This window comes from Crocuta crocuta, unplaced genomic scaffold, assembly GCF_008692635.1.
Source record: "Crocuta crocuta isolate KB4526 unplaced genomic scaffold, BGI_CrCroc_1.0 scaffold395, whole genome shotgun sequence".
Lineage (NCBI taxonomy): Eukaryota > Metazoa > Chordata > Mammalia > Carnivora > Hyaenidae > Crocuta > Crocuta crocuta.
The window spans coordinates 986,198-1,011,584 of NW_027532601.1; the positions used below are offsets into that span (position 1 = coordinate 986,198).

General features: G+C 43.5%; 1 protein-coding gene across 8 annotated transcripts in view; it reads left to right on the forward strand.

Moving 5' to 3' along the window:
• EBF2 (EBF transcription factor 2) overlaps positions 1–25,387 on the forward strand; it is a 198,812-nt gene that overhangs the window by 66,642 nt on the left and 106,783 nt on the right. The window lies entirely within an intron of this gene.

A 25,387-nucleotide genomic window follows, 5' to 3' on the forward strand; every position in this document is an offset into this window, starting at 1 on the left:
GGGGGGTTCATGGTGCTCTCTCTCTACCTCTTCAAAGTGACAACGGAGTAGGGCAAAAACAAAACAAAACAAAACAGTAAAGCCCAAAGCAAACCAAAAGACTGCCTGGAAGGGAAAATAAAATAATCCCGATCCTTAATTGTGTTTCCTTTCATGGGTATCACAGAGGAAGCATGCGTCCCACATGCACCCCATCATCAGTAGTCTCTGTCCACAGTGTTCAGCTCACCTTCTAGTTCTCTAGCCATGTGTCTCTGACACGTGTCATGGAAGACACTGTCAGACAACAGCATTTGTACTTGGGCACTTTGGGTAGAGAAGTAAAAACTGACTCAGAACGAAGTTTCATGCCAGGGGTCAGGAAGGTCCATCACTGCCTTTGGCCAGGAACAAAGGCATGACTGCTTGGTTGAATGAGGTGCTTTCTCCATCTCCCGACCTGCTTTCCGTTTCTTCCTCCCCCCCTCACAACTTCTCCTTTCCTTCTGCTGTCTCGGTCCGAACATAGCTGGGGGCAAGAGAGAGAATTGGAGGCTCGCAGAGCTGGCAAATCAATCCTCTCTCATAATACATCAATTGTGAGCCCTTCTGCAAGTGGGTGCTGTGCTAGACAAAGTGCAAAGTCACTGGGGGAAGAAAGTTTGTGTTTGGTTGAGGAATCAGCCGAGCTGAGATGTCGACGGCTCTGTCCAGGATTAAATGAGATAGCCTAGTGGAAGTGCTTGGCATATGGGGTGTCGTATGAAAAATAGTAGATCTGAGCCCCTGCCCTCCCCTTTATTCGTCTGTCCTAGCACCTCACCCCAGATCAGAGGTGCCTGTTGGTCAGAGATCCGTGCCAGGGAGTGAGGGCAGGCTCTGGCTTTGGAAATGCCTCTTTGCTGTATTCCCTAATCAGATCTCAGTCAGATAACGGCTCAGACCTGGGAACATGAGATTTTAATGTGAAATGAATAAGTACCCTGAGACTGAAGCTTGTCACTGCGGCGCATCTGGAATCACTTACAGCTGGGTAAATTCACTGGGAGCTGCAACTCAAGTGAACATGGGGTTTAAAAGGAGGCGCACAGCGCGTTCCTTTTAATGTCTAAACAATCTGATGTTGACAAGCCTTTCACATTAACCCCAAAGTGGCAAAGTTTAAACCCTTTATTATCCGATTCGGTTTGGCAAATCATTTAGAGGCTTAAGGGTCCATATTTACAGGGAAAAGGCCAACCTTCCCCCCACCTCCAAAGCAAGCACCACTATATTTGCACATTTATGTTTACTTAGAAGGTTTGAAAGACCTTCTGCATCGAGATGCAAGCTAAGAGAACGTATGTTGATTTTTTTTTTCTCCGGGAGCCCCTAATCTCTTTTTAGAACACAAAAAGCATGAACATTCCAAACCCTGGAAACTATATCAGATTAACAAATAAGTAGAAAGGAAATCATTTCCAAATATTATTAGTCTTCAGTTGAAATATATTGTATCTTGGCAGCTAAGTCCTACTCTGTGTCATTTTCCTAAGGTTTTGCCCAGAACATTATGAGTGATTCTAAAGATGGCGAATGGCAGCTTGAGTTCTATAGAGGACTACAAAATATTATAGAAGTTAGAAAAGCTTAAAGCCGAGCACGGCTTAATAATCATCTATGGGACCTGTTGCCAAATTGGCAAAATTTGAGGGATCTCTATTATAACATGTGGAAGAACATGGAAAAAAGCTGCAAGTGGTTTTTGAGAACGAGATTCAGTAATAATTTAATAATTTTAACCACATCCTTTAAAAGCAACGAAGACATTTTAATTCATCTTCATAAAAAAGCATGATGCAACAGTTGAGTTTTTAATTTTCATCTGAGGAGAGTTTTAATGTCATTGAATTTATTCTTATTTTATTTTAAATAAGACCAAAACCTAAGAACACAGTGATTCTGACTCATGCTCTAAAAGGTAATCTATTTTGAAGTTTCTGGCATTGGTTTGAATCCTATCGAAGAAGCTCAGAAAGATTAACACTGTAGCATAATTTTGACCACAGCTGTTCATCCTTTAGATGTAATTTTTAACTTTCCTTTGGCATCTGTGCAAATTTAGATCTGAAATCACCAGTCACCAGCTCTGTTGAAGTACAGTTTTCAGATTCTATGATGATTTTCTGCCTATTAATCCTCCTCAGTAATTCTGCACACAATGCCAATTTTTACAACTTGGGATAAGTTTGAGTTACTGTAGAAATGGAAAGAAAAAAGGGGTGCCCGGTGGCTCAGTCGGTTAAACGTCTGACTTCAGCTCAGGTCATGATCTCACGGTTCGTGGGTTCAACCCCCGTGCCAGGCTCTGTGCTGACAGCTTGGAGCCTGGAGCCTGCTTCGGATTCTGTATCTCCCTCTCTCTCTGACCCTCCCCTGCTCATGCTCTCTCTCTCTCTCAGAAATAAATAAAACATTAAAAAAATAAGAAAAGAAATGAAAAGAAAAAGAATTTTTAAAGCATGTTGCTTAGAAATGGTAAAAACTGCTTATTTAACATAATACTGTAGTTTTGGGTTAGGCAAGAAAGAGATGAAAGAATTTTAGAATCTTGTTTATATAAAGACACATAGCACACAAAAATATATCTCTTGTTTATATAAAAATATACATACAGTCTTAAAACATACAGTTTTAGGAAATGAAAAAGCAGGCTGTGTATTTCAAATATTTTATTTCATAAAGCCAATGTCTGTGATCATACTGATAGCCTACAAAGTATATTACTCAACTTATGAATGCTTGAATGCCGATTTAGCTCTGTCCCATTATTTAAGTAATAATCCCAGTAAAAATTTGCATCTAAATTTCATCATAAGGAAATGGTAGGAAAGGTATCTGATGCTGCTTTTGATGTTTGCCTACATCACCGTATGTGCCTGTGGTGTGTTTTCCGGAGACCTCGTGGATCCTGTACCAGTCATACTTCAAGATGAAACCACTAAGGCCCTTTCCATTTTGCATGATGTAAACTCATGTAAAACTTGAAACATGGACCATTTCTTTCCTTTTCCCCTGTCGTCCCTGCTGACAGAGTTGAGCAGAAGATGTGATTTTCAGTTCAGCACAGTAGTTCCTGTGTTGACAGAGGCTCCAAGACCAGGGTGTAGCTCTACTCCTTCCCTTCCCTCCCCTCCCCTCTCCTCCCCTCCCCTTCCCTTCAAAAAACTTGGGCACCTGGTGCTTAAAGAATAGGATTTAGAGCAGGATCTGGAACTGCTACAACTTCATAGTGTCTCCGATTAATCTCTTTGCTCTGTGTTTCTGGTAAACAATGATAACAACACAAAGGTAACGCTTATTTGAGACATTGGCATCCGTTAGTAACAAGAGGGGCGGGGTAGCCAGGAGCATGACTGTTCTGGATGAACTATCAGGGATCTTCTGGGAATACTGGTGCCTTGACCCCAGTGGCCCTCGAAGTGCTGAGTGTAGAAAATGGGAAGTCTCCCCGGACGTCAGAATGTACAAGATGTCAGAAAAATGCAGTTCTTAGAAAACTGTAGTTTTGGGCTGGGGTGGGAGTGGAGGGGGTGGGGGTAGAAGGAGAACGGGGCTCATGTTTTGTAGTTCAACTCCCACTTACAACACTGTTAATGTGTTTGCGTATTGTCAGAAACGTATTTTGAAAATATTAATTGTAACATCTATTTAAAAATACTTAGTCGAATGGTAAAATTCTTGGTTGCTTGTTTAATTCACCCAACATTAAAAGTTCAAACTCAGATTATTCAGTTTTTGGCTCTAGCCATGAGCTAATGTCCAAACTCGAGGTTTGTCCAAATACAGGTATGAAGGTAGAGGTTTTCACTTTGATCACTAGGCTGTCTGTCAGTGTTCTTAGCTTCTAGTAAGTACAAGGGGATACCATGGACTTTGATCAACCCTCTTATTTTTTGGTGGTGGTCAGGCTTGTAGAAAAAAGTCACTGGTTACTCCAATCATGATCGGGGCTAGGAAGTCAGGGAGAGGTTCTGGTAAAAGCACTGAATGCCAAGTCCAGGCACTAAGGTACTGGCCTCTGGCTCAGTCCCGCCCACTCCAGCTGGGATCTGTGGGCATTCACCTGGGTATTTACTGAGCTCATCTGTAAAGTCAGAGTTTGACTGGGGCTGCTGGGTGGCTCAGTCGGTTAAGTGTTTAACTCTTGATTTTGACTCAGGTCATAATCTCGCAGTTCGTGTGTTCGAGCCCCATGTTGGGTTCTGCGCTGGCAGTGTGGAGCCTGCTTGGGATGGTCTCTCTTTCTCTCTCTGCCCCTTCTGCACTCTTTATCTCTCTATATCTCAAAATAAATAAATAAACTTAAAAAAAATCAGAGTTTGACAACACAATACCACCTGACTCTTCCCTCTCTGAGGTTCTTATCCTTAGCAAGAAGTTAAAATTGCTCAAATAGTTTCCATTTGGAAACTGAATAGACAGAGATGTGGCACCTGACCTCACATGCTTTGTGAAGGAGCAGAGCCCTATACATCTCCTAATGGAAGTGACACACCTTGAGTAGCTTTAAGGGGGTCAAACAACCTAACCGAGCAGACAGATTTGAGGACGGAGATGTAGTGATTGGAGAGTTTTGCTTGAATGGACATGTAGATCCCATTTAAAAAAAAAAGTTAAACTTGTCACATCAATGATTTTATATACCTTTGGAAATACCACCTCTTCCTAAATTTTCAAAGGCAAGTCAAAATATCACTTAGTAGAAACAGAAATATTGCTGTGTGCTCAAGCCAGTTGAATGTGGCAGGAAACAAACGCCCATAAATGTGGTCTAGATTAGAACAGCGTCAAAAAGCACTGAAATTGCATAAATAATATTCTTTTGGGGGGCTGAAGTGGAAAGACAGGTACTTCACCAAAAAGAATGAAATCAGCATTTAAAAATCCCTGCATACGTCTTTTAATGTTTGCCTTTTTTAAAGCCTGCCCAAGTTCATGTTTACCTGTGAGACCAGTTGGCACTGAAGGACGGCCCGAGTCTCACAGGTAAATAACAAATGCTTTTGCAGACCGCCTAATTGTGTTCCAAACCCTGGAAACTGCAGGCCTCGTGGGTAAACGGTGTGCTTTGGCAACTCCACGGAAAAAGGAGCATAAAGATGTGCATCGTTGAGTTAGAGCACAGGGCGGAGCCCAGCGGAGGGAGGAGAGGAAACCAGGAAGTCCCACCTTTGGAGCCAAGGAGTGGGTGGTAGATTTCGAAGTATCAGATGAGCTTAAGCATGATTTATAAAAAAGGTGATTTCAGAAACAATGCCGACGTTGCATTCTACTGTTTATTGTATCTGTTTATTTACGTGGAAAATGTCATCTCTCAGTCAATGTTTAAAGCTGGCACATGTTGTGGTTGTGGATCCTGTGATTTTGCACATCCTTGGCACACATCANGCCCAGGAAGTGCACTGCAGAAGGCTGGCGCTTGATGACAGCTCTGCCTCCTTGTCATGTGACCTTGAGCAAATAACTTCACTTCTGTGGCCTCCTTTTGGCCCATCAGTAAAAAGGTGGGTCTGGGGAGGTGGGGGGTGTCCACAGTTTCTTAAATCCTTCCTAGCTCTCTGACATTCTATGAAATAGTCCACGAATTCTGTGCCAGGGTGAAAAGTGTTACGTGCCCATGAGGGTGATCTCGTGCTGCTTGCCTGGATTCCAAAGTTTTATTCCACTCAGGACAGTGACAGGCACTTGACCCTCTCAGAATAACCCCAGATCTGCCCCCCGCCCCCAAGGAATGCACCATTGTCTGGGGGACGTCAAGATAGGTCCTCTGAGCTTAGACAGACAGAGAGCAAATGTGCCTCCCTCAGCCCCCGGCCTTGGGCGGACCCAGGTGATATTTTTTGGCTCTCCTCAGGCCCCAGGAAGGAAAGACCTCCGAGATCCAAGGGCTTCCTCCCTATCTGTGCCGCCTTTCCCTCGCCTTCCGAGCGGACGGTTGCTCTGTCCTGGCTGCTCGGCTCCTTGTCAGCTGCTGTGAGCTCCATCGCGCTCTTGCCGAGCACTAACCTTTTGATTTAACTTTATTTGCCACAGCAGGACGATCACCAAAAAGGGAACAATATGCCCGGGCCATCTGGCCCCCGCCGCCTGAGGCGCCCCCGGCCGCTGTGCACGAGGGTCCTCCGAGGGGCCGCCTTCCCTTCCCACCCGCCTCCCTAGACGGGTGCCCTGTTTTTGTTTTTTTGCAAATCAACCTTTTAAAAATCCAGATATAGGCTACAGCTAGTGACTCAGAAAACTGTAAATAATACAGTGGGCTTTGCTTGAGGGGGAAAAAAGCCCTGAAACCAAACCAAAAAGGTGTATTTATCATTATACTTAGCTGGTAACAAGTCTAAGATAAAGTTGTGTGTTTTTTCCCCCCATGACCCTTAAGCAAGTGTGACAGGCATTAACCTATCAATATTAGTGAGTGATTTAAAATACCAACCAACATTTGCCTGCAATAATTTCTGTTGTAAACGACTCCTTCTGGGCCCTCCTACCAATAATTCAGTGCTCATAAATCAGAACCCAGAGCGTGTTGCTTCTCTCTCTCTTGCCCTGGGCGATTCTTGAAGTCTTTTTTTTCTAAGGGAGTCTGGAATCCATTCACATTGTATTCCTCTATTCCTCCCTGCTGCCATCTTCATGGGGGACATTAAAAAAGAACACACATCTGCAAAATGAGACAGAGCTCCTCGCCCCACACTGCCTTGTTTGGGTGACAGGCGGGACTGGGCTTCCTTTGTCAATCTTTCTGGACACAGGGCCAAAGAATCACGTCGGCTCCTGGTGGAAGGATCCGTCGTGGTCCTTGTGCCTTAGCCTGCAGCTTTGGGAGGCCCACACCATGGTGGAGACTTTAGTTTAGGTCAGAACGATGAAAGGTGAAGATTTTGAAGCTGAGGAGAGATGGGGGAAGTGACAGTGGTGGTCAGGGAGCCAGGAGTGAGTGAGCCGGCACAGGGAGGCAATTGGCAGAAGTTCTAGATGAGTCATAATACAGGTACCAACCGGGCCTGAACCAGCGGGCCGCATCCTCTGGCTTCATTCTTTGGCCTGCATCCTTCTGACCCACATCTGGGCCCATGGAGGCAGCTTGGGTCCACATATGCGACCAAATAAAATACCCACTCCAAGAAAGGTAATTTCTTTAGAGTTAAAAGATTTATTAGGGGAGCCTGAAGAGTGGGGAGGGGGGTGTTGGGGAGGGACCGAGACCCATCTGGTTTGTTGTGGGTCTTTTTTTATTAGAAGAGAGAAAAAAAATCGCTCTGTGGGTTCATATGTCTAAAGAGAGCTCAATTAAAGTTATTTGCTGGAGCTTAAAATATGCCCGCACCTGCTTCAGTGCCGGGCTCCGAGACCGCCATGCTCTCCCAGAAGGCAGAGCAGATGAGGGCCCCTGTCGAGGCAAATGGAAGAGGAGGGCGCGGCATTTCACTTACGTTTGGGTACCACCCACAGCCAGCCTGCAGGCGGCTTCCTGGTATACCTGGAGACCAGGGCCTTGGGCCTGGCCAGTCCGTGGGTCCAAAGGGCTCTTCTGAGCATAGGCCAGAAGGAATGCAACCAGACGAAGGAGCAGTGCAGATAGGATGGCATTATCTAAGTCACACAGCCTCCATAAGACGCTTCCCTCTTGATAATGGGAGAATCCTAGAATCTGTTTCAAAGGTCTGTTGTGAGGATCGTAAACAGTAATGGCTAATATTCGTCAGGCCTTTGCTATGTATTAGGCACTGCACTAAGCCTGTTTTACACATCACCCTGTTGGATTTTTACCGCCATCCTAAGAACTAGGTAATGTCGTCATCCCCGTTTTATAGATGAGGAAACCGGTGCCAGGGGAGATTAAATTCCTTGCCGTGGTTACTCCGCAACGCGGATTCTTCAGACTCCCAAGCCTGCGCTTTTAACTGCCCTGTCTCAAAAGACACTCGTAAAGAACTTGCAAATAATGCAGGGGCAACATAAATCTACTATGTCCTGAGAGGCGCTCCGGTTAAGCAAACATGGTCTCACTTAGAATTTCCTTTGCTCTTTTACGGGCTCAGTGTAGCCAGTGTCTTCTCAAGATGGGTGCTCTACACACATTGATACCGCATGTCCTGCCAGCCACGAAAGTGCCCCAGGCCCAACGGAACTCAGAGGGGTCCATAGGTCTGTGGCCCTGCCCCCCGAAGCCTGGGGGAGACCACCAGCTGACAAGAGTCGCCATTGTCTTCTGTTTTCTGAAACAGGTGATTGATTTCAGAGCCTCCCTTTCTGGCTTGGGCTGCTCGATGAATTCTCGGAGCCCTGATTCCTAGGCTGCCCATCAGAAATGGAGTTAGTTCTGGACATCGGGGAAGCAATTCACATGTGGAACAGAGGAATTGGCCAGCTTTCAGTGATGGATTTTGTTGTTAGTCAGACTCGAACCTAAATCTTCTTAGACAGCTCCTTGTTCTCCAGGGTTTGACTCTGCGATATCTTCAGAGAAGGTGTCTTTGATGCCAAGAAGATTCAGAGACCAGGACCATAAGGTCCATTTGAAGAGGACTTTCTGATTGTGTGATTCACTGAGATTCTTAAGTAGCTCACTAACTAGCCCACCAGTGAATGGAAAAAGTACCACCCGCAGCCCATATATATATTTTTAAAAATAAAGCTCTGCCCTGATTTTTCCAGTTCAACTGCATGGCGTGCACACATACTGTACGTGCATGCTATTGTGAGTACACAGTGTGCTCTGGGTGCTGTGATAAGTGTTTTCATCTGGCTACTTCATTCTGTCTTCACAATAGCACTCCTCTGTGGCACATTCTGTGATTACCCACATTGTATATATGGGTGTATTAAGACTTAGAGATACTAAGAAAATTAGTAAATGGGGGAGCAGGGCATGAACCCGGGCTCTAGCTGTAGTCTGGATTCTGTGCTGCCTCTCATGGAAAGTGGGTGAGGATCCCACCCATTAAATGTATCCACCCACCCCCCAACACATATACACAGACATCCCAATTCTCTACGCAAGGTGGTGCTCTATTTTTCTATTTTTAAGTCAGGACTCAACTGCAGGTTCACAAGCTCTCACCTCTTGCCTCCGTCCTTAGCAGTGACTTAATACACATATATCATCTTTTTCTTTTCAGCCTCCACCCAGTGTCAGCCCCCACCTAGCAACACGCTGTGTGTGCCGCTTATCAGAGGTTCGATTTCCCAACCAAACAGACTCATCATTTTTTTTGCATCATCACTGATGATGAATTTATTGATTAGCCTCCCCTTCATCTATTGTACTTGTATCCACTTACCCATTATTACTCCTGCCATCCATTGTTGATATTGTCTCACCAAATGATACATATATTCAGGGATAGCATTTGGGAAGGTCATCTACGGACAGTCCGCAGAAAATGATCTCTGGCCAACCTTGTGCCTGGAAGGGCATTAAGGCTTGTGATAGCCTCACTGTCTTGGTCTAGAGAATTCCTCCTTGTCTTCTTGTACAGTGAGACATTCTGACTACATTTGCAGAGGAGTGGGTAGCCTTGTTTTGTTTTATTCATTCTTTCATCACCCAAATGGCAAGAAGGTTGAAGCACCAGGAGGGAGCAGAATAGGCTGTCTTTTCTCAAGAATTCAGGGAGGAGATGGGCCCATCTCATCAGGATGTTGAAAAAGAACTCAGGTTTGTAGGACATTTCAGAAGCCTCCACCTCATACTTTATATAATGGAATGCAGCTCCCCCTCCTGCGCTCCCTCCTTGTAGTTTATAGCAAACCTCTCTGATTGTGGAAACATTCTTACAACTACTGCTCCTTTTCTTTCTACCTAGATTGATGTTTGGCTGTTTTGTTGTTTGATAAATGTGTAGGTGAGGGCAGAGCTCAAGAAGTGATTTCCTTTGGGTCTCCTAGGAACTGCTTGGGCTTAGGTAGGAAACATGTGGAGGGAAAGAGGTGCCCAGTACCACATTGCTATACCTTCCTTTCTCCCTCTGCTTGGGGCCAGGAGCAGGTTTGGAGGCCTTTTATCAACTGTACCTGTTCTTTTTTTCTTTTTTTTCCAGATTTTTGTGTCTTTTTTTTTTTTTTTTTTTTTTACAAATAGTTTATTGTCAAATTAGTTTCCTAACTGTACCTGTTCTTAAAAAAAAATTTTTTTTAAATTTGAGTAGAGTTGACATGCAATGTTACATGGGTTTCAGGTATACAACATAGTGATTCTCCAAGTCTGCCTACTTTGCTGTGCTCAGTGTAGCTACCATCTGTCTCTACACATATTACATGTATTACAACACCATTGACTACATTCCCTATGCTGTACGTTTTCTTCCCATGACTAGTGCTTTCCATAACTGGAAGCCCATATTGCTCACTCCCCTTCAGCCATTTTGCTCACCCCTCCTGCCCCCTTCCCTCTGGCAACCATCGGTTTGTTCCCCGTATTTATGGGTCTCATTCTGTTTTTTGTTTATTCATTCGTTTTGATTTTTAGATTCCACATAGGAGTGAAATCATAATAATGGTATTTGCCCTTCTCTGTCTGACTTATTTCACTTACCATAATCCTCTCTAGGTCTATCCATGTTGTACACCACATCTTCTTTATCCACTCACCTATTGAAGGCACTGAAACTGCTTCCCTATCTTGGCTATGGTAAACAATGCTGCCATACACACAGGGATGTATGCATCTCTTTGAATTGGTGTTTTCATTTCCTTTAGGTAAATAACTAGTCATGGAATGATTGGATTATATAGTATTTCTATTTTTAACTTTTTGAGGAACCTCCCTACTGTCTTCCACTGGCTGCGTTAATTGACGTTCCTTCCAGCAGCGCACAGACGTTCCCTCTTCTCCAGATCCTTGCCAACACTTTGTATTTCCTCTTTTTGATTTTAGCCATTCTGACAGGTGAAAGGTGAGATCTCATTGTGGTTTTGATTTGCATTTTCCTGATGATGAGTGATGTTGAACATCTTTTCATGTGTCTTTTGGCCATCTGGATGTCTTCTTTGGAGAAACGTCTGTTCAGGTCCTCTGGCCATTTTAAAATCAGACTGTTTGGGCTTTTGTGGTGTTGAGCCGCAAATACACCCGTTCCTCTATTGCCAGGCTACTGATCAAAATCTCTGGAACCTATACAGCTCCCTCCCTGATGGGAGAGGTGTTACTGTCTCCAAGGCTTCAGGCCTGGGGCAAAGGCCCTCTTTCCCTTTGAGGAGGGGCCAGCCTGATCCAGGGTGGGGTGGAAGAGGTATCCATATCTGGGTTGCTAGAAGTTGCCCATCCTTATTTCCCTTTGGCTTCTCCCACCTTACACTGTTTCAACCCACTCTCCAAAATAATCAGGTAGGGATGTGAAACTCCTTCCCATGTAGCTATTCTTGAAGGAGTTATGCCATGTCCAGAGCATACTGGCCAACTGCAGGAAGTATAGCTGAGGGCAGAAGACACTTGGCTAATGCCCTGTCACGGGAAATCATGGCTGTGCAGCTCTTGGTCCGGTATAGACCTCTGGATTTCTCTCTGCTTCACTCGATCTGATATTTGCCCTTCTAGTAAATATCCTCCCATCCTCCAACCAGGGAGACTGAGGTCCTACAATGAATTTGTGGATGGGATGGGGAATGAGGTGGGTCGCTTTGACCAGGGGGCTCTAATTCCTCTGGTAACCTTTACGACATTGTCTGTCCTATTTTGAGTTGGAATGGTAAGATTGGAAGTACTGATGGTTGGAGTCAGTCCCATCTCTGGTGTCTGTCATCTCCTGATAAAAGTTGACAAAGAGGGTTTCTCCCTGGGTACATGCTCAGGTTTGTGACATTCACTTTTCACTTCATATTCTATTTTTGGCAATGGAGGAAAATAAATAGAACTGTCTGTCTCCAAAGGCGTTGTTGGCATTTCCACGCAACTGGAGCTGGCCTTAGCATTGGCCTTGCCGGAGAGCTGGATGACATCGAAAGCACACAGAATCTGCGTAGAAGCAAAGCAATATAAGACAAGATCTGTCAGGGAGCGCTTTTAACGTTGCTTAACAAAGTCTGTTACACTAAATCTTTGTAGACTGAATAAGTACTCTGGGTTCCAACAAAGTAAACCAACGTAAACATCGCTCTTATGGGAAATAAAATTCTGTGTGGTTAGGGGCAGGTCTGTGATTAATTCAGGGGCAATGAAAAGACCATGAAAATACAGTAAGGTTATTGACTCTGTCTGAGAAACAATTTAGTATCTGCCATATATATATATATACACACACCAAATGATGGGTAGTGGGAGAGGAGCTGGTGTTTCTCATCTTTAATTATAAATTAATGCACTGATGCTCCAGGTATCATTGCTCCATCAATTATTAATACTGATCTCACTACAGAAATCAGTAAGGAAAACAGAGTGATAAAAAGTAACACTGCAGAGATGAGAACCAGGTTGCTGTGAAATTCTGTGTGTGTGCATGTGCGTGTGCGTATGTGTGTTTACCTTTACAACCATTATCTCCTGAGCTGGAGATTTCTCAGAGCTTTCTTGGACTGTAGCCTTGCCCAAACTACATGCTTTCATAATGTGTATTTTAACGTTAAATGATTTTTAATATTCTACATATGGTTTCATGGTTTTAAGTCTCCTCTCTGGGAATGAACAGGGCTGTGGTATTATGATGAATAGTGGACGGTGTCCAGGACACCCACTTACTTCCCTACATATCAAACATGTGGCGCTCCCATTAAACATGGGACTTTCTCTAGAGATTACAGTTGTCCTATCTAATCCAGTCCTGTTTTGTTCCCTCGACCCGGATTGAGAAGGATACATTGTTCTCATACATTCTTCTTTTAATTAAATGCAGTAGATATGTCACGTCCATGAAATATTCCAGGTCTATTTTCACATCTGTGGATATTTTCTCCTCCTCTACTTCCATTTGGCTTCTTGGAAAGAAAACCGACTTTAAATGTATACTTGGATTAATTGATTGCTGGTATGCAATTTGCCAGGACAGTTTAGATATGATCTTAATATTTTGTACCTAATTGTAACAAAATGTGCTGTCACTGCTCTTTGCAGACATTCACCAAAGCCCTCACCATCTATGTCCAATAGTCCGTTTGAATAGGTATTGTATTGTCATTCAAATTGGCTCATCCAAGCTCCCTTCTACCTCCACTGGTGCCGGAGTTCACAAGGGCACTTTTAGGTGTGTGTGTTTTAAGTTTTAATTGCTGGGGGTGATTTGCTAATTGATCCTATTGATACAAAGTACCGTCAGGAACCTTCTATGTACACTGCACTTCACCATCAGCAAGGAAACCTGATATCTCGTAAAATTATCCATTCAATTATAATTTTAAAATACTGGAGTAAACTCCTAGCAATTCACAAGAGGCTAAACTAGAGCCCCATTAGAAGGGTACTACAAGTAAACATTATTAATTATAAAAAATTGCCTAAATTAGATTTTTTTCACACCTGCTTCTTGCTTAATTAGCTAGCAATCCACATATTCCATTCAGTTGAACTCTTACTATTTATTCAAGCATACTTGACATTAACATACTGTTTGATGTTTGATATCCTCAGTTTTAATTTAACCACATGACAACAAATGGTGTTTATGAAATACCAGTGAGCTGGAAAAATATCCTGTGTTGGAGTTGCACATGGGACTGAATAGAGAATTTTTCTTTAGGAAGAGCTTGAAGGCAATAAGGAAACAAGAGTCTAATTTCCTTTAATTTTCCTGTGTTCTCATTCTTCTTCTCTGTCATGCCTTTAAGAGAGCTTTGGAAGGTCCTACAAGATGGTACCAAGGCTATGAGGCCAGAGGTCCTTGACAGCATTAATGATGGAAAAAGTACTGTCTACATGTTGACATCTGGGAAGGATCTCACAGAACTACCCTCATATGACATGGCCACATCCTGGCCAGTTTTCAGGGTTTAAAGAAGAGAGCATGGACGTGGAGGTCTTTCGGGTAAATGGGGGCTGTCTGGTGTTACAGAGGAGAAAAACGAGGGCATAGAGGCCAAAGCCAAAGACTGGAAGTCTTGGACTCCATCAGCGAGATATTTTCTCTAAGTAGTGGCTAAGCCAAGGTGATGAGGTCGTTCCTTCCAGTGGAGATGTGGAACCAAGCATTTTCCCTAATGTTTTTCTTACACCTGAGAATCCAAAGTCACGACCTTAAAAGGGATCAAACAACAGGAATGCGCTAGACAAGTTCAAACTGGACCTGCCAACAAAGACCTTAGACTCATTATTCTCAGTCTCCCAATGTCTCATTGGATTTGTTTTTTTAACTTTTCCCTTGTTCCTCCAGAAGAACCATGTGAGCGAGTCCTGGTTGCGATGCCTGTCAGCCACTTTGTAATAGGAGTGCCTTGCAATCTAGTGATGAAACGCAACTCAGAAAATTCCCTGGGCCAAGAGACAAGAAGAGAAAATTGTCTCCATAATGTATTGATTCTGACTAATGACATCACTTGTTGTAGGGGATTCGGATTGATAGCCACTGGCTTGTCTCCAGTAAGATACCATTTTACATCTGACTCTGATCAAACTGTGTGTAAATCATTTTTAACTCGAGTTCTGTAGATTCTGTGTTCACACCACGGAGCTGCAGCTTGGGTTTGACATCATTATTCTTTGTTGGACTGTCTTTGTTTAAGAGCCACTTAAAATTTTTGGCTGCTGGTGAATAGAGAAGCTTGTTAGCTGAGGAAAACATGTTGATGTCACACACTTGCTGGAATTTTTTTTTGGGGGGGAGTCAGGCTGTGTGGATCCAAGAAAATGTGTGGTGTTACCCATGATAGATGGATGGGTTTCGGTTCAGAGGCTAGATTCAGTTATGTCTGGATAATAGTTAGAAGCTGATCCGAAGGGCTTGCTGTCCCTTGGGACCCAGGATATTTACATTGAGGCCAATGCTTCTCGCTTCTGGAGGGGCCTGTTACCCTGGGACTAACTTGTTATCCATAATAGCCCGCTTGCAACTGGGTTCCAGGGGAAACCAGGTGCATCAGTGAGCTAATACTACCAACACCCTGCACTCAGATTGCTTACAATCCTCAAGAAAGTGGGTCCTGCATAGGACTTAGAACCAAAATTTGGGCCACCTTCTTGTGTCTTTGTTTTACCCACCATGTGTAAACACAGTAACTTACAATATGTGTTTGAATGGAGCAGAAAACAAATAGGATTTGTATTTGGCATTCAGAATGCACATCCTTCCCCCTTTATTATATGTATTTAAATGTGGCTACTCCGGAGAATTCATATCCCTTATGCCCAGGTCCATCCAGCAATGGCTAGGAAGGACATTTTAGAATTATGGAAAATATGCTTTGGCTTAAAATTTTCTAAGGACGGTTTGGAGAGGGTGTAATCGACAGAAAGATTATTTAAAAATGAGCTTTTAACTTCATAAGGATAATGGCAAATGCATTTTCCATCTGAGGGATATCATACAATACCATTTGGTTCACCTCCCACCCATTTTCAACTGTATGTTGCCCTGGTGCATGGACCTTTCTAAAAAGACTCATTATGACTCTTTTCTGTGAAAAAAGTTGAGAGAAGTTCAGGAAAAGCAGTATAATGAGGAAGAGTCTCCATGTTGATTACTTGAAATGTTCCATCATTATCAAGTTATAAAATTCATTTTATTTACTCCTGGGGAATTGAATTTTTATCTTTTAAGTTTAAATTTTAAACTTTCTCTTATGGAAAATTTCAAGTACACATAAAAGTAAAAAGAATAATATAATGAAAAATTCATATGTGGATATATACATATATATTTACATTTATATATTTGTGCATGTACCAGTAGCACCATCTTCACCCGTAGTTTTAAGAGTCTAAAATTGGGGAACTCAAAGAAGTGGGGAAGATATATTTTAGTGAATTTAATTAATTACATATTCTACTCTGGCTTTCTGAAGTAGCTACCAGTGAGTCTTTGCTAGGAGAAAGAATCTGACCAACCCAACATACCCAGCTCTTTGGAGACTTTTTGATGATGCTTTAGGGAAGGAACAGCATCAAAGAATAAAGGCTCTTGAACATGGAAAATATTTTCAGGGGATCAGTTCTTTTACTGATTCATCTGTTGTGATAGGCACCTACACGTATCCCCCAGCAATGAAGAAATTTTACAGTAAACTGAACCTTTCCAATGGGGTTCATCTTGGCTGTTGATGTAACAAATGATACCCTTATGATATTAATTCCTCATTCATTTACTACACAGGCAAAATCTGATGAATATTTAACCTGGCCATCTATTTGTTTGTTTTTTTTTTACGTGAAGTTTGTTGTCAGAGGCAGTGGTTTCGCCTTGGTTGGGACAACGAATGAGCGGTACTGCATATTTTACAAGCTAGCTTTAAGAACCTCGTGTTGAGCTCTGTGAAGAGAGCCACAGCTGGCCTGAGGCGTGGAATTGGTTCTTCTGGTTGGAATCCCACTTCTTTAAAAATAGACTGCCCATCTGATGATAGACTTTCCTTCACTCAGGAACTCACTCAGGCCATGGTATTGAATACTCCTACGTGACTGAGCAAAGGGCTGAATCTACTTGTCATGGCATGGAGACCCCAGCACTGGAGGAACAAAGTAAAGGGGGATGGTCATAATCCCTGAGTCACCAGTCCCTCACTTTCCACCTGAGATGCTTGAAGATCATTGCTTCAGGGTTATAGATGGGTTGAAAGGTAGCTCTACCAGAAACCAGGAATTTGGATTATTTATGTGTATTTCACCTTGGATACAACCCTGAACTGTTGGTTTCTTTTCTGCAGAATGGAGCATTATTACCTAATTATTATTCCTGTTTTCGACAAGGACCGACCACACACACACACTCACACTATTTATTTATTTATTTATTTATTCATTCATTCATTTATTTAGATAGTTATGAGATAGTGTGAGCAGGGGAGGGGCAGAGGGAGAAGGAGAGAGAATCTCAAGTAGGCTCCATGCTGAGTATGGCACTACTTCAGACTCAGGGCTCTATCCCATGACCTTGAGATCATGACCTGAGCTGAAATCAAGAGTCAGACGCTTAACTGACTGTGCCACCTGGGTGCCCCAACTCACTTCTTAAAAATCGGAGAAATGCTTTCAAGTCTTTAGCATTATACAAGTGTGAGTTATACCACTTGAGAGACTGTTGGCCCGAGTTGGGTTAAGAGGTTACCCAACTGTGCTCTACTGGAAAAATGACTTTGCTCTTAAGTAAGAATAAAGTAGATCAACAAAAGGTAATGTTTTACAGGCACATCCGTGTCGTAAAACAGCACCTTACTTTTGCTCTCCTAAGAAGTAATATTGTTGCTATGCAAGCTAGGGAAAGAGAGAATATGTCTGAAAACATTTCAAACTTTGTGGGATGGAGATTTCCTTTTGATACAGAATATTCTAACTGCAGCTTTAGAGAAGGAATGCCATACAGGAGAATCTTTGTATCAGGAGGCCAAAGGCGGGAATATGGCAGGATTTCAGGGAGACTGGTCTATACTTTAGGGTCTGTTGCAGAGACAGTTAGGACTGGTTGGTGTCCCTTAAGCATATATAACTGATGATTCTCTTTTCTTGCTTCTTGGTGACACTTGCTACAGGCATCCTGGTTCTTGACCTCTCATCCTTCCATTTTGGATGCCATGTTTTAGATGGGGCTACAGAGATGTAGGTAATGAAACCCAGTGGGGAAAAAATGGGAAATAGCCTGGGGGTAGAGATGCTTGGGCTGATGGCGAAATGGCTCTGGTGTGACGAACAGAGAAATTTAGGAAGAATAAAATAAAAAACAAAACTTCAAACACGAGACCAGGATCCTTCCCTCTGTGGGAAGAAAAATATTGATCACCTTCTCATACCACAATTTATTTGCTTAGAAGAGCTTATTTTAAGCAAGAGCTCTATCACTGGAAGCCAGGAAACCAACCTGAGGGTGCTCCTGGCTTTGCCAAACAATCTTAACAAGACATCCTTGAACCCGAGAAATAACTGAGTGGTGATTTCTCCACATTTCTGTAAAGTTTGGCCTCAGCTTATCCCCACCCCCTGGCCCCCAGCACCTTTCCCTTGTCTTTTTCCTTTTTAATTTTTTTAAATGTTTTTATTTATTTCTGAGAGAGAGAGAGATTGAGACTGAGAGAAAGTGAGCAGGGGAGGGTCAGAGAGGGAGACACAGAATCTGAAACAGGCTCCAAGCTCTGAGCTAGGTGTCAGCACAGAGCCAGATGCAGGGCTCGAACCTATGAACCATGAGATCATGACCTGAGCTGAAGCCGGACGCTTAACCGACTGAGCCACCCAGGCACCCCTCCCATGTCTTTTTCCCGAGCCTAACTTGATGATACTCCCAAGGACCCAGTCCTTACAGCAGGTTAGCATGGGCTGGGACTGAGTGTGCTACTAATGGCAGTGTAAACAAAGCTCCCAGACTCGATTTTCTTTCATTTTTCCTCTCAAAAAAAAGATGGAAAGAGGCTACTTCAGAGTCTACTGAAGTAATAATAAAACCAGACCTACTGGGTCACCATATGTGGGGAAAAGTTCTCTTGGGCCTTAGTATACACACTCAGGGAGTGAAACAAAGAAAGAGAAAGAAGCAGTCGTATTGGCAACTGTCGTTAGGTAGTATAAACAATGGCCAGTCACTGGCATGGAGTGCAGGCTCAGATTCCAATAGCACTCGATGGGGAGCCTTCCTTAAAAAATTAGAAGAAGCTGGGCTGGAGCTGGTCCATGCTGGGAATGGCAGAAGAAGCAAAAACAAGAGTAAATGAATGGAAATTAAGCAGCAGGAAATGGGGATTTGGCACAAAGTTGGAATTTGAAACTGCAGAGAGGTGTCAGTGATAAGGTTGTATAGAGTTTCTGGCCAAAAAAAGAGAGAGAAGGAATGCAGATGTGTTCATTGAATAAAGTGCAGATGGAGAAGGGGGCAGGAAGAAAAAAACATGCCGGGGAAATCATAATGAGGGAGGTGCATTTATTCAGCAAAGCTTTAAAAATTATTCTCCCCGCATGTCTGGATGAAATTACAGGTTGGTTCAGATTGTTCCAATCTATGGGAGAGATTAAGGCAGCGTTTATTTACTTTTACCTTTTCCTGCTCTGGGCCGATGGGGCTGTTTCTGTCGGGAGGCTCTAGGTGGTGCGAGGCAGGCTGAAGCCAGGTGCGAGTCTCCATTTGGGATCTGCTCAGGGACTGCATCATCTTTAGTTAGAAATGACTGCGCCTTCTCTGGAGAGCGAGAGTCATTGTGCAAGTTTGAGTCTGTCTGGGGAGTCCATAGGAGGACGTGCAGCCAGGAGCTCTGACCCTGCCTACTGATCATGCTCTCTGTGGGCTGTGGAGGGAGGTCTGGGCACTTTGGTTCTGTCCCACTCGCCACTCCTGCCCCCATCTGGCAGGATTGGTTGTATCCTGCTCTCTTCTATTCCTTGTCCAGTCGTGAACATAATTAAATAATGCAGGAGACCCGGCCAGATATTAGTGCTCCATAGGCAGTGGGGATGGGAAGCAGTGGGGATGGCGAAGGGGGGGACCCATGGGGGAGTGGAAAGGTCTCTGACTTTGAAACAGGAGGGTGAAGCTGGACAGGGACACTTTGCCATCCAAACAGGACCAATAGTAGCTTCCCAGGGACTCTCAGAGATCCCCATTTCTCTGATGAGATGCCTGTGAAGAAATACGTGTGAAAATGTGGTGCAGAATATCTCGGATTATCTTGTACCAAGCGGCATCATTTTTATCATCTGTAGGGCAGAAAAGTTTGCTCTTGGAAGTGAGGTGGCAGTTTTAGCGAAGAGGTAAGGTGCTGCAAGGCAGGAAGGCTGTCTGGAAAGAAAGTCCTACTGTTACCTTTCTTTCAAAGAGGGAAAGTGAGGGCTTTTTGATGTGTGCCTTGACCACCTGTATCCTGTGCTGTAAGAGCAGCGGAAGATATAGCCATAAACATGGTCATTGGCAATATTTCCAATGTATCAATATGGATATGGGCACATGAATGGCGGTGGATAATATATCAATCTGGACTTCTTCCTTTCATCTCCACTTGATGGACAGCAGTGTTTCCTTGGGGATAAGCCCAGATATCATGTGCTTTTTATCAGTGTTGTTGACCTAATAGTCCAGATTACATTCAGTTCTGATGGTGTGTCATCTTGAGAAAGAATACCATTTACATGTTAGCGTTTAAAATGAATCTTAGGTGAGAACTGGAGAGCAGGTGACCATGAAAGCTTCCCTGTCACAGCTGTGCCACCCGTTCCCATGTAGGGCTCCACCTCTGTCCTTCCACCTTCTCTGATGTTCCTGGGTCAGAAATCATGGCTTTCCTTTCCCCATCCATCTGCAGACCTACGGGCACATCCTACCACTCGGTCTCATGCTTTCTAGGGAAGGAAAGGTATATCAGTACCTTAATTTTGTATCAGTACTCACCAAAATCAGAAGGTAGCAGTTCAATGTACCAAAATCACAGCTTTTAAAGGGCTCCAGTTTCAATGGGAATAGTTTAGGTGAAAGTGCCCTTGAATGTGGCTTGTGCTTGCAAATATTAAGCTTATAAGGGTTAACTCAACTGAGCGCTCTCTTTTTTTCTTCCTTCATATCCTTTATTTCTTGTCCTTTTAACAACTTCAAGGGACTATCTAAAAATATGGAAAGTGTGTTAAAATTACAATGTTTTAAAATATTTTCATAATCCATTTTCATTCTTGTATTTTCCTAGACATGTGAGTATATGTATTTTATAGGTTGGCAAATGTTTATTAAATTTCTATTAGGCCCTCAGCTTTTTAAGACCCCAAAATGCTTCGAGTCTCACAAAGTGTTTCTGGAATTTCATCCCCCTCTCCATTCCCAAGGCCTCCACTGATTTAGGCTCTTGTGTCTCACTATGACAAATATAATGGCCTGCAGCCAGTGTCCATGCTCTTCTGCCTCAAAAATAAACTTTCTAGAGCACAAACTTGAGGACATCTGCCCTTTGCGTCAGGACCCTGCCCCAGCCCCTAGTTCTTGCGAGGGAAACACCACCCTCACCCTCCGCAACCATGGGCCTGGTCCCTGCCTCAGCTAGGCTAGGTATGATGGAGCCTTAGTTCTCTCTGCTGGCAGTGATTGGTCCAATTTCTCCATTTTGCTGCAGCCTGAAGCCTTTCTTGGGGATGCGCGCTGGGCTGTCTTCCGCAAGCCTTCTCTGATCTTCCCAGCCTACGGCAGTTCTCACTTCTCAGGGCACCTTGTTTACAGCTGTCTCACAGGCTGGCATGCTGTGTCTGCATCCTCAGCACGGAGACCCCAGCTCCCAGAGCCAGCACAGCCGTCACTGTGCTTAAGAAATTAGGCACAGCTCCTACCTTCGCAGGGGCTGCAATCCATTTGGGGAAGACCGACAGGGTATAATTAAAAGTGCAATGGGTATTAGTATCATCCAGAACTGCAGGGTGCTGTGGCAGCAAATAACCAGGAGACCCAAACTAGGGTAGGGCGTAGGAAAGGCTCCCCTGCAGGATGAGCAGGAGTTCCTTAGGCGAGGAGTTGGGGACGGCTGGAGGTGGGTGTCAATGAGAAGGGAGATTTGAGTCAGGCCTTGAATGGCAGGTAAAATCTAGATGAGTAGAGAGGAAGACACAGTGGAAACGGCATATATTATATATTTTTCCTATTGACTCCCTTGAGGAAGGTGTCAAAATGTATGGATGTTTTTCTTTAGCACTTCAAAGTATGAGACATTTGTGAGAACCAAGACTGGTTGCCCTTGCCTCTTGGGGATCTTTCTCCTTGGACTTGTACTATCTGTACACCTGATGATGGAGAGAGATGGAGGTGGTGGGGGGGTCGGGGTGGGGAGCAGGAACACACAGCTCCCCAGGCCTGTGCACTCAGGTAGGGCCACCCAGCAGCAAGATCTGCTGGAACTCCAGACCCAGATAGCTGCATTTAATAGCCAGCATCCACTGCCGACAGCCCTCTGGGTGCCACAATGGAGGCTTCCGGAAAGCAGTTTGGGTTTCCATATATCCCAATATCACTCTTCCTCCGCCTGAACTATTTTGAGACACTCCTGCCATCTTTCTCTCTCCCACACTTACCCTTACTATGACTAGAATATAGCTAGTTCGAGCTAACATATGTTCTTATAATTATGTTGCTAGCATGATAGATTATTCTACTCAATTTTTTTTTTGAGTCCCAGCTCTGTGTACCAAGACTAGGGAGGTTGTTTAAATAAAGAGATACTAACACACCTTGACAGCAGCTTATAAAAAAAAAGAAAAAGAAAAAGCCCCAGCCTTTAAGAGGTCTCAAATCTGCATCCCATCTGTTTAATATGCAACCTAATGTGCTACTGTGAGGCTCACTTTCCCACAGGGAAGCAGCTGAAGGGAGAATCAGAGGTTCTGTCTGCTAAGCTGTCAATCCCTGACTGTGGAGAGCAGGAGCCCTTGTGTGTCCAGCCCTGCTGGTGTGTTATCCTGTGTGGGAATCACCATTTACCTGGAGGAGTGCTCAGTGAGTGGGCTTCTGGCCCAGTGAGCTCTGGGGCTAGAGGGGGCTTCTATAGTCTTTGGGGCCAGGCTTCCCCTATTTCTGATGGAGAATCTGAAGTCCAAAGCACAATGTCTTGCTGGTGGTGATACAGAGACTCAATGAAAGGCAGTCCCCAAAGTACTTGCCCTGGCTTTGAATCCAGTGTCTTTTCTCCCACGTGGTATGGCGCTGTAAAGCCAATGAAACAGGTTCTGCTAGCCAGTCTGCAAGGCAAGCAGAAGACAGGAATCAACCATACATCCCAGTCTACTTCTTATGACTTGTCTCTTCTCTTCTAGGGAAGAGAAGATTCTGTCTTTTCTCTTCTAACTAAATTTAGTAACTTGATTAAATCCAATAAATGCCTATTTTATTACTTTAAGGAAAATCATGTGTTCATTCCTTCCTTCAATCATTCATTCAACCAATATTTACTCAGTGTCTATGCTGTATCATGGATATGTATTGAGGATATGATAATCCAACAGAGTTCCTGCCCTCTAGAGCTTCTCAATATAGTAATGGACAGCTAAGTAAATAAGTCATTACCATCCAATTATTACAGTAAAGAAATACTACAATGTGTGTGCTATGAGGTGAATTGTACAAGGTCCCATAGAAGCACAGGGCAACGGACTCTATCCCCGACTATGTCAGGGCTGGGAGATCCCAGGTTCTTGAGCTACAACTTGACTGGGCATTCTTTTTGAAGTTTGTTTGTTTTCCTACCCTAACTTCCTGAATCATCTGTGAGGCTGTCCAATGGAGGATGCAAGAGCAGCACAAGAAAGATCTCGGCCTTCCAGGGACTTAAAGACTAATTGGAAAAAAGAACTTCATACTTACAGAGCAAGTAGGAAAAAATTTAAAGTATTTTGTAGGTCAGTGCTATGTTATATGATACATACAATAAATATTTTTTAAAATTCAGAATGGAGAAAGAGTAGAAGGAGTTGGAGTAGGCAGAAAGAGCTGTGTGGGAGAGATGGACGTTCATTTGGGTTTTAAATAAAGCATAAGATTTGCTTAGATGAAGGGCAGGTTAGGGAGGATACTTACTCTAGGCAGGGAGTTGGGGAAAGATTAACAAAGCCTGCAGAAGGAGTGAACATGGCAGACTGGGGAAGAGCCAAAAGGCTGAAGTTATTTGTAATAGTTTTTAACCTAATGATTGCCCAGCTGGATTATAAATTCTGCATTACAGGGTGAGCACATGCCTCAGGTAGCCCTGGACAGGGCTGGATTATGTGCCTGTTTTCCTGGTATAATTATTAACAGAGCCCCCTTCAAATACTCTTCAAAGTGTTCATATTAAGAATGATTAAACAAGTATTCATCATTTCTGATGAATTCTGAATGTCAGTTTTGACCTTGCCTTTTTGTCTTAGGGTACATGCTGGAAGCCATTGCTTCTCTTTTCTGTGCCTTTATTTACCCATGAAACACTTCATGCTTTAATTTCTTCCTAGGGACCTATAGAGCCCAGTGAAATCTTCAACCTTACTCTGCTCTTGGTAGAACATAACAATTCACCCTTAGAGGCTGAACAGAAGTAAAAACTCACTCATTTCTGCTGTAGTAAAGTGTGTGTGTTCTCACTCCTCCCAAGTGAATTTCCAGGTTTTCAAAGGTCTGTCTTTGTCTGAAAGGGTTGGAGAACTGAGTTGGATGACTTGGAAAGTGTTTAAAAATTCTTTGGACACAGGCATCATAGAAATACCAGGTGGCCATTGGGAAGTGAGGGGGTGGATTCTATCCAGTGGTGGCTCCATTTATCATGTTCACTTGGATGGGCCAACTAGGATTCTGGAGCAGGGAATAAAGGACTGTGTGACGTGGGACTTGCTTTTGCTCTCATAGCTGGTAATTCCAGCCTGGATGGGCCTGGACTTCAGCTCACGTAACCACTCCTCTCCCAGCTCACGTAACCTAGCTCTCCCAGCTAGGAAGGAAGATTCTAGCTGCTGGCACAGTCAATCCAACACCTTTTTATGAGCGCTGAATTTGCAAAAATAATAAATGAAAATGGGATTGTGTGTCATTTCAGCATGTGTTCTATATAATGACATAAGATGGTGATATCAAATTACCAGCTAATTTAATTGTCTGGAAAAATTAATTTCTAAAAATGCCAAATAATTTCCAAATCAGACAGATTAGGGAAACAGCATCTATTCATGGCTTTCATTTGGGGAGAAAGGCATACAGCATACTCAGAGATTTTTTTTTTTTTCTTTTGAAAATCTGTAAAAACTGCTTTGTCCTGGGCTGGGATATGAACTCCATGTGGGGGTAGGTGGAGAAAAAACCCTTTTATTTTCATTTTCTTTGAGTTACACGTAATTTTTATTCTAGTTTTTTCTTGTCAATTTGTGTTAACATTGTGGAGAACTGACCTCATTTGTTAACTGGCCTCTGAATTATGCATTTCTGGTACAATTTGGAGCACCAAGGCATTAAAGATTGCCTGAAGGTTGCCCAAATTCAAGATTGTGGTTCTATGCCTGAGGCAGTTAATGAACAGTTATGGTGACATCTTTGACCCTGGGTCAGTGGTTTAACAGACTTTAACCCATTCATCCTGAAAGGAGACTCAATCTTTTTCTTATTCCTTTAGCACTAGTAAATCTTACTCCTGCACATCAATACTCAGATGCAGCAATGAATAAAGTGTCATTGATGGTTACCTTTGTTCCCCTTTGAACCATGTGGATGAGATGTTTGGGGCAGTGGCCAAAAGTGGTTTGGTTACCCGCCTCAGCAGCCAGGGACCTTCTGGAAAGGGGGGAGGGGGGGGGGGAGGGGAGATATTTAAATTCCAAGGACCCATG